Source organism: Coenobita brevimanus, chromosome 15, assembly GCF_032717465.1.
Source record: "Coenobita brevimanus isolate Jiangsu-jjx chromosome 15, ASM3271746v2, whole genome shotgun sequence".
Taxonomy (NCBI): domain Eukaryota; kingdom Metazoa; phylum Arthropoda; class Malacostraca; order Decapoda; family Coenobitidae; genus Coenobita; species Coenobita brevimanus.
Genome location: NC_136968.1, coordinates 691,240 through 707,560, shown reverse-complemented (window position 1 = coordinate 707,560; position 16,321 = coordinate 691,240). Strand labels below are relative to the sequence as shown.

The window sequence follows — 16,321 nt, the reverse complement described above, 5'->3', positions numbered from 1 at the left end:
CCAAGTGAATTTTTTGGGCAAGAAGTAACTGGCAACTCCTCTGGTGTTGGCGGGAGGTGGTGAAACACTCAGCAAGTCAGTGCTTGCCCAGAAGCGAGAGTGGGAGTATGTGTTCCTGTTGCCCGAGCTTGCACCTGCCTCTTTTTTTCGTATGCATTACTATTTGCCCTGTTATTTTCCTAGAGTCGAGTTGTCATGCCTGGAAAGTACTGCTCAAGGGACGAGAGGGTCCTTATCATTGCATGGAGGCAGGATAATGTCCCTATCAACACGATTTGTGAACGTACTGGACGCGCAAAATCGACCGTCATGAAGATTCTTGCTGCAGCGCGTGGCCTGTCACCGGATGCCGTACCAGAGTACAAGCATGTCAGTGGAAAGAAGAGAACGACTTCCAGAGGTACAGATACCCTTCTGAAGAGGGAATCCTCAACTGACAGCAGCAGAATTGAAGAGAATGCACCCCCAGCTGTTACAAGACATCTCAGTTTGAACTATCCAACACCGCTTGCAGAAGGAGCTGGGTTTGCCAAGCTGCACCGCAGCCAAGAAACTGCTTCACATGAAGAAGCAGTGCATTCAGTTTGCCAAGAAGTATGCACATTGGACATCGGATGAGTAGAGAAAAGTTATGTTTTCCAATGAAAGCACATTTCAAGTGTTCCAGGTGTGTTCTGCCAAGGTTCATCACCCTGCCTCCCATAGTTAATATGACCCTGCTTACACGGTGCCGACTGTTAGGCATCCACAATCAGTAATGGTATGGGTGTGTTTCTCAGATGAATTGGGAAGAGGAGGCCTCTACTTTCTTCCTAACAACTTGATGATGAATGGTGGCCGGTACATTCAAGTTCTGAAAGATCATTTGTTAAACTTTTTTTCTATTCATGGGTGCGACTTTTTCATGCACGATTCAGCTTCATGTCACAAGTCAAGAAAGGTGACAAAATGGCTTCAGGATGATCGGATTGAGGTCCTCGACTGGCCTGGCAACAGTCCGGATCTAAATCCGATAGAAAACTGCTGGGCAAAGATGAAGAAAATCATGGCAGAGAAGAAGACACCCAATCTGGACAACCTCAAGACTGAACTGACAAATGTTTGATGCAAAGAAATGTCCTTAGATTACTTTAGAGATCTAAGTGATTCCATGCCAAAACACATCCAACTGGTCCTGAAAAACAAGGGAAAGATGATTTCATATTGATGAATGACATTTCATGAACCAGCATTGTGATATACTATGATTTCTGTGTTTCCTAAGTCAATTTGCCGTAGCTGTAGCCGCACAGTGCTACATGCTCCAGCAAAAGTCCTCTGACTTAGCCAATGCCTCAACACTCACGAGGGAGTACGTGATATAGCACTGCACCAAACACCTACTTTTTCATTCTGAGATATCTGTACTTAACCCTGCTCATGCATCATAAGTAAGTACATTTTTTACTGTGTGATTAGATGTGTAAAAATCACATTAAAAAATCATGTCTCATATGCCATAAAGTATAGTGCAAGTGAGGGTTGGTGCTGAGTGGTTGTGCTGATGTAGCTGTGATGTGTTCTGCTTAACACCAAGGGGCTGTGTTGTAGGTGGGATTAGGGGGTTTGTAGCACCTCTTCCTTTGTGATTTATTCCTCATTTTACACCATAACTCTTTCACTGCGATGATATTTTTACACCATAACTCTTTCACTGCGATGATATTTTTACACCATAATTTTTTTTACACCATAACTCTTTCACTATGATGATATTTTACACCATAACTCGTTCACTATCTATCTATCTATCTATTGCCAGACGCCTTAATTCCTTATACGGGGTGGCCACAATCAAATCGTCTCTTTCAGCATGATATTTTTACACCATAACTCTTTCACTATCATGATACTTTTACACCATAACTTTTTTTTACACCATAACTTTTTTACACCATAACTTTTTTACACCATAACTCTTTTTTACACCATAACTCCTTTTTACACCATAACTCTTTTACACCATATCTCTTTTTTTACACCATAACTTTTTTACACCATAACTCTTTTTTACACCATAACTCTTTTTTACACCATAACTCTTTTTTTACACCATAACTCTTTTTTACACCATAACTCTTTTTTACACCATAACTTTTTTACACCATAACTTTTTTACACCATAACTCTTTTTTACGCCATAACTCTTTTTTACACCATAACTCTTTTTTTACACCATAACTCTTTTACAACATAACTCCTTTTTATACCATAACTTTTTTTTTTTACACCATAACTCCTTTTTACACCATAACTTTTTTACACCATAACTCTTTTTTACACCATAACTTTTTTTTACACCATAACTTTTTTTTACACCATAACTTTTTTACACCATAACTTTTTTACACCATAACTTTTTTACACCATAACTTTTTTACACCATAACTCTTTTTTACACCATAACTTTTTTTACACCATAACTTTTTTACACCATAACTTTTTTTTACACCATAATCTCCTTTTTACACCATAACTTTTTATTACACCATAACTCTTTTTTACACCATAACTTTTTTTACACCATAACTTTTTTACACCATAACTCTTTTTTACACCATAACTCTTTTTTACACCATAACTTTTTTACACCATAACTCCTTTTTACACCATAACTCTTTTTTACACCATAACTTTTTTACACCATAACTCCTTTTTACACCATAACTTTTTTACACCATAACTTTTTTTTACACCATAACTCTTTTTTACACCATAACTTTTTTTTACACCATAACTCTTTTTTTACACCATAATCTTTTTACACCATAACTCTCACTATGATGATATATTTCTTTGGTTTATTTTTATCACCAACAGATAAATTTATTCAACAAAGTAATCTGTTATTAGCGAAAGACTATTAAAGGCTATTATCTAACCCTTCTAGTTCAAAAAGCTGCATATATACTTTTTTTTTTTAAATGCAAGAAAGAAGGAACCCAAGGCCAGGAGCCATTAAATTGTTCCCTGCAAGAAAAAACAAAAATAAAATAACAGCCAAATTCAAGATCCGTTTATTTCAAGAGGCTGAGTTAAACCTTGTGCACGTGGCAGGAATAAATGAGAAGTTTTGTGATCGGGCTGAAAGGGTTAACATTCTCGTAAGTCGTTTTTATGTTGTCTTAGTAGTGACATAATTTGCATCAATAACATCTATCTGTCTGTCTATCTATCTATTGCAAGATGCCTTAATTCTGCAAGGGGTGGCCACAAACAAATTGCCTCTATGTCGCCCTGTCCCTCCGCCATTTCGGTGCCCTACCCCCTGCTCGCACCCCCATCTTTCATGTACCTCATCATCCCTCCACCTCATCCTTGGCCTCCCCATCCCTCTCCCTCCTCTACCTCACTCACATACACTCTCCTCATTAGTCTCTCACTCTCCATCCTCCCCATATAGCCAAACCACCTCAGTGTATTTCTCTTAATGCTTTCTATCACATCCACATCCACACCACAATGCCCTTCACTTCCTCATTTGTCAGTCTGTCTCCCATGTAACTCCATATACACCTAACACATACACTCTCCTCGTCAGTCTCTCACTCTCCATCATCTCCACATGGCCAAACCACCTCAGTGTGTTTCTCCTAACACTTCTTATCACATCCACACCACAATGCTCCTTCACTTCCTCATTTGTCAGTCTGTCTCTCCATGTAACTCCACATGCTCAGTACCATACAAAGGGATGTTGAGATGTACTGTGGAACTTAAATTACTTAGGAGAAGGCTTTATAAAATTGTTAGATCCACTTAAGATACAACTCCAGTGCCCTTGTTCTTTTATTTCATAGGCTTTTGGGGCACCTCACATTATCACTCTTTTGCATATGACTATCGATCTGTCTGTCTATTGCCAGACGCCTTAATCCTGTAAGGGGTGGCCACAAACAAATCGTCTCCATGTTGCCCTGTCCTCCGCCATTTCACTGTCCTTCTCCCAGCTCACACCTCACTGTCTCATATACCTCTCCACTCCATCCCTCCATCTCATCCTTGGCCTCCCCCTCCCTCTCCCCCCCTCCACCTCACTCACATACACTCCCCTCATCAGTCTCTCGCACTCCATCCTCTCCACAAGGTGTAAATTGTATAACCAACCCATACGTGTTCCCTACATGTCAGCAAGTGGGTTGGTGGAGGGTTAGTGTCCCTCCTTGTAAAACAACTCAAACGGCCACCCCTTATGGGATTATGGCATCTGGCTATAGTTAGACAGATAGATAGATAGATTATGGGATTGTGGCATCTGACTATAGATAGATAGATAGACAGACAGATAGGAAGTTCAGGATAAATCACTAAGACAGATGTGCTACCAAGAAAAATAGATAGACAGATAGAAGGTTCAGGATAAATCACTAAGACAAATGTGCTACCAAGCTTCCTAATCTCACACAAGCCTACCAGCCCTATCCTCAGGCCGGCCACTTCTCGCCATGACAACCACAATGCTTGCCATAACCCTGCGTGTGTTGTTGTTTACACGCAACGCTAACCGACGCCTTCTCCCCTCCCCCCTCTAGGACACTTTAGACATGGTGGGACATTACCAGGCTGAGATAATATGTTGAGAGGTAATATACATACACTGTGCATGCCGGTGAGAGAGGGAGCGAGAGTGGTGGAGGGAGTGAGAGAGAGAGGTTGGTGAAGGGAGAAAGGGGAGAGAGAGTGGTGGAGGGAGAAAGGGAGAGAGAATGGTGGAGGGAGTGAGAGAGAGAGGTTCGTGAAGGGAGAAAGGGAGAGAGAGTGGTGGAGGGAGTGAGAGAGAGAGAGGTTGGTGAAGGGAGAAAGGAGAGAGAGGCTGGTGGAGGGAGAAAGGGGGAGAGAATGGTGGAGGGAGTGAGAGAGAGAGAGAGGTTGGTGAAGGGAGAGAGAATGGTGGAGGGAGAAAGGGAGAGAGAATGGTGGAGGGAGAAAGGGAGAGAGAGTGGTGGAGGGAGTGAGAGAGAGAGAGGTTGGTGAAGGGAGAGAGTGGTGGAGGGAGAAAGGGAGAGTGGTGGAGGGAGTGAGAGAGAGAGGTTGATGAAGGGAGAAAGGGAGAGAGAGTGGTGGAGGGAGAAAGGGAGAGAAAATGGTGGAGGGAGTGAGAGAGAGAGGTTCATGGAGGGAGAAAGGGGAGAGAGAGTGGTGGAGGGAGAAAGGGAGAGAGAATGGTGGAGGGAGAGAGAGAAAGAGGTTGGTGAAGGGAAAGAGAGAGAGAGTGGTGGAGGGAGAAAGGGAGAGAGAATGGTGGAGGGAAAGAGAGAAAGAGGTTGGTGAAGGGAGAAAGGGGAGAGAGTGTGGTGGAGGGAGAGTGGTGGAGTGAGAATGGGAGAGAGAGTGATGTGAGAAGTGGAGGGGGAAATTGTGTGAGAAGTGGAGGGAGAGAGACTGGTGGAGGAGAGGATGAGAGGGGAACTGTGGTGGAAGGAGAGGAATTCAAGAGGTATAGGAAGAGAGAGAGAGAGTGATGTGAGTTTGTGCCAATTTTTTGTGTGCATGTTGTGTATATGTGTGTGCATGTTGTGTATGTATGTTAAATGAGAGAGAGAGAAATAAATGGAAAGAGCATTGTGTGTGTGTGTGTGTGTGGAGTTAGAGAGAGAGAGAGAGAGACTGTGTGCCACTTTTTTGTGTGCATGTGTATATGTGTGTGTATGTTGTGTATGTATGTTAAATGAGGGAGAGAGAGCAAGAGAGATGGGAGGAATGCATGAAGGAAATAAGGCATGAAGGGGAGACTAAGGTTGACACATGAGCACTCCAACCTCAACAGAAATATATATAAATAAAACAAAATTAAAGAAGTAAAATTAGCATAGATAATTATAACTTTTGATTGGTTTAAAATATAAGTAGATTTGATAATTATTTTGATCTAACTAGTGAAAAAAATAAGAATATATAAGTAGTGGTAGAAAAAAATGATGATAGGTTTGGTTTTGTGATAAATGGCCTTAGTAGAAGTAAGTTGTAGTACGATTGTTACTGTGCTGTCTCTGTTTACTTTATTCTTGCTACCATTGGATGATTTAATTCAGTAAAGAGCCCTGCAGTGGGTTAATGAAGACTGCAGTGGGTTAATAAAGACTGCAGTGGGTTAATAATGACTGCAATGGGTTAATAAAGACTGCAGTGGGTTAATAAAGACTGCAGTGGGTTAATAAAGACTGCAGTGGGTTAATAAAGACTGCAATGGGTTAATAAAGACTGCAATGGGTTAATAAAGACTGCAGTGGGTTAATAAAGACTGCAATGGGTTAATAAAGACTGCAATGGGTTAATAAAGACTGCAATGGGTTAATAAAGACTGCAGTGGGTTAATAAAGACTGCAGTGGGTTAATAAAGACTGCAATGGGTTAATAAAGACTGCAATGGGTTAATAAAGACTGCAATGGGTTAATAAAGACTGCAATGGGTTAATAAAGACTGCAATAGGTTAATAAAGACTGCAATAGGTTAATAAAGACTGCAGTGGGTTAATAAAGACTGCAATGGGTTAATAAAGACTGCAATGGGTTAATAAAGACTGCAATGGGTTAATAAAGACTGCAATGGGTTAATAAAGACTGCAGTGGGTTAATAAAGACTGCAGTGGGTTAATAAAGACTTCAGTGGGTTAATAAAGACTGCAGTGGGTTAATAAAGACTGCAGTGGGTTAATAAAGACTGCTGTGGGTTAATAAAGACTGCAATGGGTTAATAAAGACTGCAATGGGTTAATAAAGACTGCAGTGGGTTAATAAAGACTGCAGTGGGTTAATAAAGACTGCAATGGGTTAATAAAGACTGCAATGGGTTAATAAAGACTGCTGTGGGTTAATAAAGACTGCAATGGGTTAATAAAGACTGCAATGGGTTAATAAAGACTGCAGTGGGTTAATAAAGACTGCAATGGGTTAATAAAGACTGCAATGGGTTAATAAAGACTGCAATGGGTTAATAAAGACTGCAATGGGTTAATAAAGACTGCAGTGGGTTAATAAAGACTGCAGTGGGTTAATAAAGACTGCAATGGGTTAATAAAGACTGCAATGGGTTAATAAAGACTGCTGTGGGTTAATAAAGACTGCAATGGGTTAATAAAGACTGCAATGGGTTAATGAAGACTGCTGTGGGTTAATAAAGACTGCAATGGGTTAATAAAGACTGCTGTGGGTTAATGAAGACTGCAGTGGGTTAATAAAGACTGCAATGGGTTAATAAAGACCGCAATTGGTTAATAAAGACTGCAATGGGTTTATAAAGACTGCAATGGGTTAATAAAGACCGCAGTGGGTTAATAAAGACTGCAGTGGGTTAATAAAGACTGCAGTGGGTTAATAAAGACTGCAATGGGCCAATAAAGGCTATGTAATCCCTCCAGTTTAGAAAGACTCTCCCTAGATAAATATAAGTGTCAAGAGGCAGCATACATACAGTATAAACTACATCACACAGGTGGAGGAGGTAGAGTGGCCAGTGTCTTTTGGAATCCAGAGGTCTTCAAAGCCTCATTTAACTCCTTGCAGCTGGGTAACATCATTTTTAGTGTACTCTTGCTGCTGCCGTTTAATTTTAACTTAGAGGACTTGTATTGAAGGGGTTTATGAAGATGACAGTGCTGGAGTCAGACACCTTAGACTGAATATATAATCTGGAGATAACATGAGAATAATTAGAAAATGCATCACTGGACTGAAGGACTTAACATGACCAATACTCCAGGCCCTTAGAGTTACCGTGACCAGTACCACAGGCCTTTAGAGTTAACATGATGAGTACTACAGGCCTCTAGAATTAACATGATGAGTACTACAGGCCTCTAGAGTTAACATGACCAATACTACAGGCCTTTAGAGTTAACATGACCAATATTACAGGCCTCTAGAGTTAACATGACCAATACTACATGCCTCTAGAGTTAACATGACCAATACTACAGGTCTCTAGAGTTAACATGACCAGTACTACAGGTCTCTAGAGTTAACATGACCAGTACTACAGGTCTCTAGAATTAACATGACGAGTACTACAGGCCATTAGAGTTATCATGACCAATACTACAGTCCTTTAGAGTTAACATGAGCAATACTACATGCCTTTAGAGTTACATAAACCCTTTTGTTCAGTGGGCAGAATAAAGTATAAATTGGTCCCATAGTACTCAGGAGGCTAAATGTGAAGGTGGCACAGGATGCACCATAACACCTCTTCCTAAGCAATTTATCTTGCATGTTGCACCTTAACATTCTCTGGCATGTTATTTATATCGTTTCCACGTTAACCAAGTGTGCATAAGTAATATCTGTCTGTCTATATATAGCCAGATGTCATAATCCCATAAGGGGTGGCCACAAACAAACTGCCTTCATGTTGCCTTTTCCCCTGCCATCTCACTGCCCTCCTCCCAGCTCACATGCCCCTCCTGGACCTCTCCACCCCATCTCTCCATCTAATCATCAGAATCCCTCTCCCTTCTCACTCCACCTCACTCACATACCCTCTCCTCGTTAGTCTCTTGCTGTAGGATGTTGAGGTGCAAATGCAAAACCTGATAATTTGCTTGGGAAGAGATGTTGCAAAATTTTCAGAGGCATTTAAAACATCACTAATTTGCTGACAAGTTACTAGCGATGTAACTCTAATCCTTTTACTTTGATGTCATTTTTATCATTAATGTTGATGCCTCCAGACCAGTTTCATTCTTCTTCTTCTTTTCTTTTCTTCATCCAATCCTGTGTTGCCTCATGAGAAGCGTAGGAACCCAGGGCTAGGCAGTTGGTCCTGACATTTAAGATGTGAGTGACCAGCCTCACTCATCCCTGAGTGGCATTACGTGAGCAATAAACCCCAACCATCCCTTGGATATAAACCTTCACTGGCTCAATCCAATTGGAGCGCCGTAATTACCCACTAAACCACCAGGTGCCATAATTTGGTTATATGGTTACCACCCAGCATAGTAAATGGTTTCCTGGTGTACAGGAAACCCTTTGGCTTGTCACTCAGTGTAGAGTCACCCACAGGCAGAAGGAAGAGAAAAGAATGAAGGAAGGAAAGACAGAAGATTTTATTCAGATTTAGAAAGATTTTTGACAAAGGATTAATATCATCAGTCTGGTGGTGTACTGTATTTTTCATTGCCATCAAACTGCCGTCCATCCTTCGTCCAATCCTATGTCGCCCCATGAGGAATGTAGGAACCCGGGGCTAGGCAAGTTGGTCCTGACATTTAAGATGAATTTTCCTCGGCTTTGGAAAGAGGTCTAGTAGTGAAGGCTGTATGTAATCCCTTAGTTCAGTGAGTCGTATGGACATAACAAGAAGGAAATAATGTGTCGTCAGAGTGAAGGAGGTAATACAAAATTGAGCAAGTTAAACAGTGCAATATGTCAGGAGATTGAAGGAGTTAACATGACGTTCAGTAAGTTTAGCAGTGCAGTAATATATGATCAGATTAAAGGAGGTAATAAAAATTCAGGAAGTTTAGCAGTGCAGTAATATGTTAGCAGATTGAAGGAGTTAACACAAAATTCATTAGGTTTAGCAGTGCAGTAATATATCATCTGATTTAAGGAGTTAATAAAAATTCAGGAAGTTAAGCAGTGCAATAATATGTCAGGAGATTGAACAAACTAACACAAAATTCATTAAGTTAAGCAGTGCAATAAAATGTCAGGAGATTGAAGGAGTTTACACAAAATTCAGGAAGTTAAATAGTTCAATAATATGTCAGGAGATTGAAGGAATTAACACAAAATTCAGGAAGTTAAGCATTACAGCATTCATTGAGGATAATATGTAAATAATAAATGATGTTTATTATTGCTGCATTGAGGTTGGAGGGTCACATGTACTTTATTTTACGTGACTTAGACTGGACTGGACTTTTCAAAAGCCACACTTCAGCTTGACTGGTGGTGCTGATCTCAACACTGATATTTACAGTTTGTTCTGCGTGTATGAGAGTCTGTATTACCCCGGCAGGACAGTAGGCACCAAGGAGTACACTAAGTAGTTCAAGCATGTAAGGTGAAAGTGACCAGTTATTTATCCCTGAGTAGCATTTATGAGCAATAAACCCCAACCATCCTGCAGACATAAACCTGTATGGGGCATATTTGGTTGGAGTAGCTCAACCCACTAAGCCATCAGCCATCCACTTAGTTACATGGCCACTACCCAACGTATTAAAAGGTTTCCAGGGTTACAAGAAACATTAGGCTTGTCACTCAGCTTATTTATCCTGGATATGTATGTGTAGTGACTATTATAGTGGACTCATTTAAGTGTGTATCATGTTGCCAAAATTTTTACGAAAAATAGTAACATTTGATTTGTGGTCAGCATCCAGAAAGAGAGAGAGAAAAAAAAAAGAAAGCGAAAAAACACTCAGCATTGAAATAAATCTTGATCATGTTTTGTTATATGTGTTGAGATCCCGAAAAACAAAAACATTGCTTGCATCATACCAGACTGAGCTGAAATGTGGTGTTGCATCGCTGACATTGCCTGTGGGTGACTGTAGCCTCTCCCCTCTTCCGACTGGTTGCTGCGTCTTTGTAACCACTCATATGTTTGAAATATGAGTCTTACTTCTGCCAGAGTGTTTTATGCATATTAGGAGAGATATCTTGGAGTGAAAGGGTTAATGGAGGATGGTATATTATTACTATTTTTATTTTTTATTTATTTATTTTTTTAATGTAAGGAAGAAGGTACCAAAAGCCAGCAGATCAAAGAATCTCTCCAGAGCTGAGTAAAATCACCAGGTTATCTGAAAAATAAGCTAAGTATGTCATTTTATTATTATTATTATTATTCATTCTATATCCAGATGACTTAGTTCAATTTAGGAGAGACTTTATAATCTGGAGAGGTTAGATACATATTATTATTATTATTATTATTATTATTATTATTATTATTATTCATTCTATATCCAGATGACTTAGTTCAGTTTAAGAGAGTAAATAAAATGGAGAGGTTAAATATAGCCTTCATTAACCCCTTCCCTACTAGATCACTGTAATTCTGAATAAAACAGTCTGGTAGAATTAAGAATGAAGCTTATTTGACGCACTGGGAGTGATGTGGTTAACCCTTTGTGCATGAAAACGCCCTAAAGTTTTTATCGCAGCTTCCTTGAGACTCTGCGGGGAATACATGGGTCCATTCTTGCGGTAATTTGTCTGTCTTAATGTTGTATCTCTCTCTCACTCATAGTCTTTTGTCTCTATCTCTTTGTGTTGTATCTCTCTCTCTCTTACTGTTGTGTGTCTCTCTCTCTCTCTTTGTGTTGTATTTCTGTCTTAATGTTGTATCTCTCTCTCTATCTTAGTCTTGTGTGTGTGTGTGTGTGTGTGTGTGTGTGTGTGCGTGTGTGTGTCTCTCTCTCTCTCTGTTTCTTAAGTGTTTGTCTTGTGTGTCTTTATATGTTCGTTTGTCTGCCTGTCTTTGTTTGCTCGTATGCCATCGTTTGCTGGTGTCTATTTCAGTGTATGTCTTGTCTGTCTATCTATCAATCTTGTCAGTGTCTGTCTATCTATCTATCTTTTCAGTGTCTGTCTATCTATCAATCTTTTCTGTGTCTATCTATCAATCTATCTCGTTGCTTCCCTGATACTTCACTGTACCTTTTATTCTCCCTTCCCATTCCCTTCATATCTACTGCTGTCTAACATCTCTTCCCTTCCTTCCTGCCTGTGTTCCTTGCTTCCTTCCTGTCTTCCTGCCTGCTGTCCTTCCTTCATTCCCTCCTTCATTCCTTCTTGCTTTCCTTCTGTCCTTCCTTCCTTCCTTCTTTCCATCCTTCCTTCCATGTACAGTAATCTTTTCCTGGCTTAATATTCAATCTCATACAGTTAGACTCTCTTGCCTATTCCTTATTATTATTATTATTATTATTATTGTTATTATTATTATTTTTCTTTCAGAGTGTTGCAGTGTTAAATTATTCATGGCTGCCAGTATTCTAGTTTTGCAGTATTGTTACCTTTAGATCTTCCAGTATATTTGGTTTGGATTTATTCAGAATATTATTTTCATACATTTGTGCTTTCCAATTTGTTTTGATTTAGATATATAATGTCAGCAATAGTGAAGTGTAATGTACCCTCGATTAAAAAAGTATCGGCACCCTTTCAGCGTGAGACATTTTGATACAAGGACTGTGATTTACGGGAAATGACGTGGTTATTTCGGTTTGTATTCTTCATTGTTTTATTATTCTTTATTTTACATATATGATACCAGGACTGTGATTTACGGGAAATGACATGGTTATTTTAGTTGTATTCTTCATTGTTATTTTTTATTTTGCATATGATACAAGAACTGTGATTTACGGGAAATGACATGGTTATTTTGGTTTGTATTCTTCATATGTTGTTATTTTTTACTTTACATATAGCTGGATGCATCATAGTAACATTGTACCACATGGCAACTCAACCATATTTGTGAATTAAACAGGCATGCCAAAACCACCAGTTGAACCACAGACGAAGCATTTCACATGTTATACGACTCCAGGATCCCGATACTTTTCTCATCGAGGGTACATCGGTTGTGGTTCATAAAAAGGGTAATTTATAAAAGGTAGCATTAGTTCATAAAAAGGGTAATTTAGAAAAGGTAACATTAGTATACTGCCTTGTATGGTAACAGTAAGTGTACTGTGATACCATACCTTTTTTGTCACTCTTACTGCTACACGATAATTGCAGTGAACCCAAGAGAAGACACGTGCAGGAATAGGGTATGTGTAGATTTGCAAACCCTAATGATATGACATGCAGTCAAGAGCCTTATTTTGTTCTCAGTTCAGCAAAACCTTAGAAATAAATACTTTGATTACGTTACAAGCAGTGAAGCAGTTAAATGAGGATGTAAGGTTAGAAGTCCTGTACTGACATCACTGCTTTCCACTTCACCCCCTGCTACCTAGGAAGCGATGTCCTGGGTACAAATGATTTTTCTTTTTCTTGGAAGGAACAGTTTGCGGGCTCCTGGCTTTTGGTTCCTTCTTCCTTGCATTAAAAAAAATAATAATAATAATGATATGTGGTAAAGGGTAAAAACAACCACATTTGGTCACTTTTCAAGCATATAGTCTTCAGAAATGCTTTTAATAATGTAATGAACTGCCATGGGTCAGTGGGTTGTAGTCGCGGCGCACGACTCTGAGGTTGTCATTATCATACCCTGGCAACTGACCCATCAACTGTGCTTCCGATGTCGTATCATATTATACATGAATCATAGTATACACGAATATTATTATACACGAATCACAGGTGTACCATATTATACAAGAAACCGGAAGCACAGTTGACGGGTAGGTTGCCAGGGTATGATAATGACGGCCTTAGAGTCGTGCGCCGTAGCTATAGTGCACGCTGCTCTGGCTGAAGGGACATCAAGGAGGGGCTTCCAGTCATAAAGTGCCACACACTCCTAACCTAAGTCCTCTACCCAGGGGCAACGCCTTAGCCCTTATTAAAGAAAGGGGACATGGCGTTTATAAAAAAAAAAAAAAAAAAAAAAAATCTCAGACCTTATCAAAAACCCTTGGAAAAAAAATGGGACACGGTGTAAAAAAAAAAAAAGTAATAATAATAATAATAATAAAAATATCAAATCTTATCAGAAACCCCTGGAACTACCCAATTAGAAACTGTCTGTTCATCCCTTCAGTACAAAAAGTCTCCCCAAACCTGTTACAACAATAGAATTAAGTTGTCTCTCCGCTGAAGGATTTAAGTGGCATATTTCAGTGCATTTGGCGTAAGATCCCTTGTTAATATTTGTTAAAGATTGTCATAGCTGCGGCGCCTGACTCTGAGGTTGCCGTTATCGTGCCCTGGCAAACTATCCCTCAACAGTGCGTCAGTGTGTAATGTGAGACGCATGTGATTCGTGGATAATACGCGCATGTATAATAATAATCGTGTATAATATATTCATGCATAATAATATGATTCGTGTATACAGTACGGTAATATGATACGAAATCTGACGCACTTTTGAATTGTAGGTTGCCAGGGTACGATAATGACAACCTCAGAGTCATGCGCAGCTACTATAGTCTCATATGATTGTGGTTGGATCATTTTTAGGCTTTCCAGTATTATATCAGTTATAGGAAAGCTGCCAGAGATTGAGCAGCATGGAGAGCCGCCGTTAGGTGACCAAGGCCAATGTATGCAAGGCTTTCCAGTATTATATCAGTTATAGGAAAGCTGCCAGAGATTGAGCAGCATGGAGAGCCACCATTAGGTGTCCAAGGCCAATGTATGCAAGCATGTTTGAGCCTTTAAAAAACAAAGCAGCGAAATAAATATTATATCAGTCTTTCCCTGCGTGTCAACAAGTGGGTTGGTGGAGGGTTAGTGCCCCTCCCTGTAAAACAACTAACTCAAAGACAACAGCCACCCCTTATGGAATCGTGGCATCTGGCAATAGATATATAGATAGATACAGTAGTTACATAGATAAATAGATAGATACAGTAGATAGATAGATAAATAGATAGATTTTGAGGTGATAGCAGTATGAAGCACACATCAGGAAGGCATGAAATGGAAGGATACCAGTTACTCCAACATTGAGGGAGGAATGAACAACCCCAACATTAAGGGAGGAATGAACAACCCCAACATTAAGGGAGAAATGAACAACACCAACATTAAGGGAGAAATGAACAACTCCGACATTGAGGGAGGAATGAACAACTCCGACATTGAGGGAGAATTGAGACTTATAGAAGCTAGGGCATGGTGGATGAAATATGAACTTTTGCTTCTGATAATCCTAATGCTGATGTACATATTTTACTCCATCCATCCATCCATCCATCCTTAGTCCAGTCCTGTGTTGTCCCATGAGGAGCGTAGGAACCTGGGGCTAGGCAGTTTGGTCCTGACATTTAAGATGAGAGTGACCAGCCTCACTCATCCCTGAGTGGCATTACATGAGCAATAAACCCCAACCACCCCTTGGATATAAACCTGCACCAGCTCATCTGATTGGAACACCTTAATTACCCACTAAACTAACAGGCACCAAAATTTGGTTATATGGTTACCACCCAGCATAGTAAATGGTTTCCTAGTGTACGGGAAACCGTTTGGCTTGTCACTTAATGTAGAGTTACCATAGGCAGAAGGAAGAGGAAAGAATGAAGGAAAGAAAGACAGGAAAGGGAGTGTAAAGTTACCCGTAGGCAGAAGAAAGAGGAAAGAATGAAGGAAAGAAAGACAGAAGAGGAAGGATGGAAGAGAGGAAAGGGCAGACAACCAAAGCAGCACTATTTCGAGTGAATGGATGGTGAGAAAACTGGCATCTCTCCATCTTAAATACTGAGTTATAGTAGTTTGATATTAGAAAATAATGCTAGTCATGAAGAAGTGCTCTGAAAGGTACATAGAAGCACAGTGTTATCATATTCTGCCACTGAGCTGCATAAAATAAGCTGATAAAGGGTGAAAATCTGGACCAGGTTAAGGTGAAAGGAGTATAGTATGGGCTGTGTTGCAGGTGGTGAAGAAGACATTCTAGCACATATTCCTTAGTGATTTATTTTGCACATTACGCCTTAACGTATTCATGTGTGGTATTGATTCTGTGTTGTTTTAATTTTGGGATGGAGTTGAGAGGTATATGAGGGAGGGGGGAGTGAGTTGGGGGGAGGGCACTCAAACGGTAGGTGACAGAGCGACTTGGAGGTGTTTTGTTTGCAGCCACCCTTTGCGGGATTAGGGCGTCAGGCTATAGATAGATAGATAGATTTATTTTGCATATTACACCTTAACTTATTCATGTTTGGTGTTGATTCCTTGTTATCTTAATTTAGCCCAGTTTGTGGCCGTCTCTTATGGGGTTAAGGTGTCTGACTAGAGATAGATAGAGAGATAGATACAGTGTTTGCATCAGTAACGTATAAGGGGACACTGAGGTGTAGTATCTATCTATCAATATATCTGTTTATCTATTGCCCGGTGCCATAATCCTGTAAAGGGTGACCGTTTGACTTGGAGTTGTTTTATGAGGAGGGGGACAAACCCTCCGCCAACCCACTTGTTGACACATAGGGAACATCTATGGGTTGTATGCAGAATAAATAGTTAAAGCTGGTGTATGAATCTCCAAAACCATGTATAATACAGTCGTGTGGGCTGTACTCTGTCTGGCATAAGAGGCTTTGTAATTCGTCTTTTTTATTCATTTATTTTGCATATTACATCTTAACAGTTTATTTTGTGTTATTCACATGGTGTCAGTGTCAAAATATAGAGGTGTAAAATG

At 39.9% G+C, this 16,321-nt stretch overlaps 1 protein-coding gene across 1 annotated transcript in view; it reads left to right on the top strand.

Annotated features, from left to right (window-relative positions):
- The window catches only part of MICAL-like (protein), an 83,033-nt gene that overhangs the window by 42,256 nt on the left and 24,456 nt on the right, over positions 1-16,321 (top strand). The gene's annotated exons all lie outside the window — the stretch shown is intronic.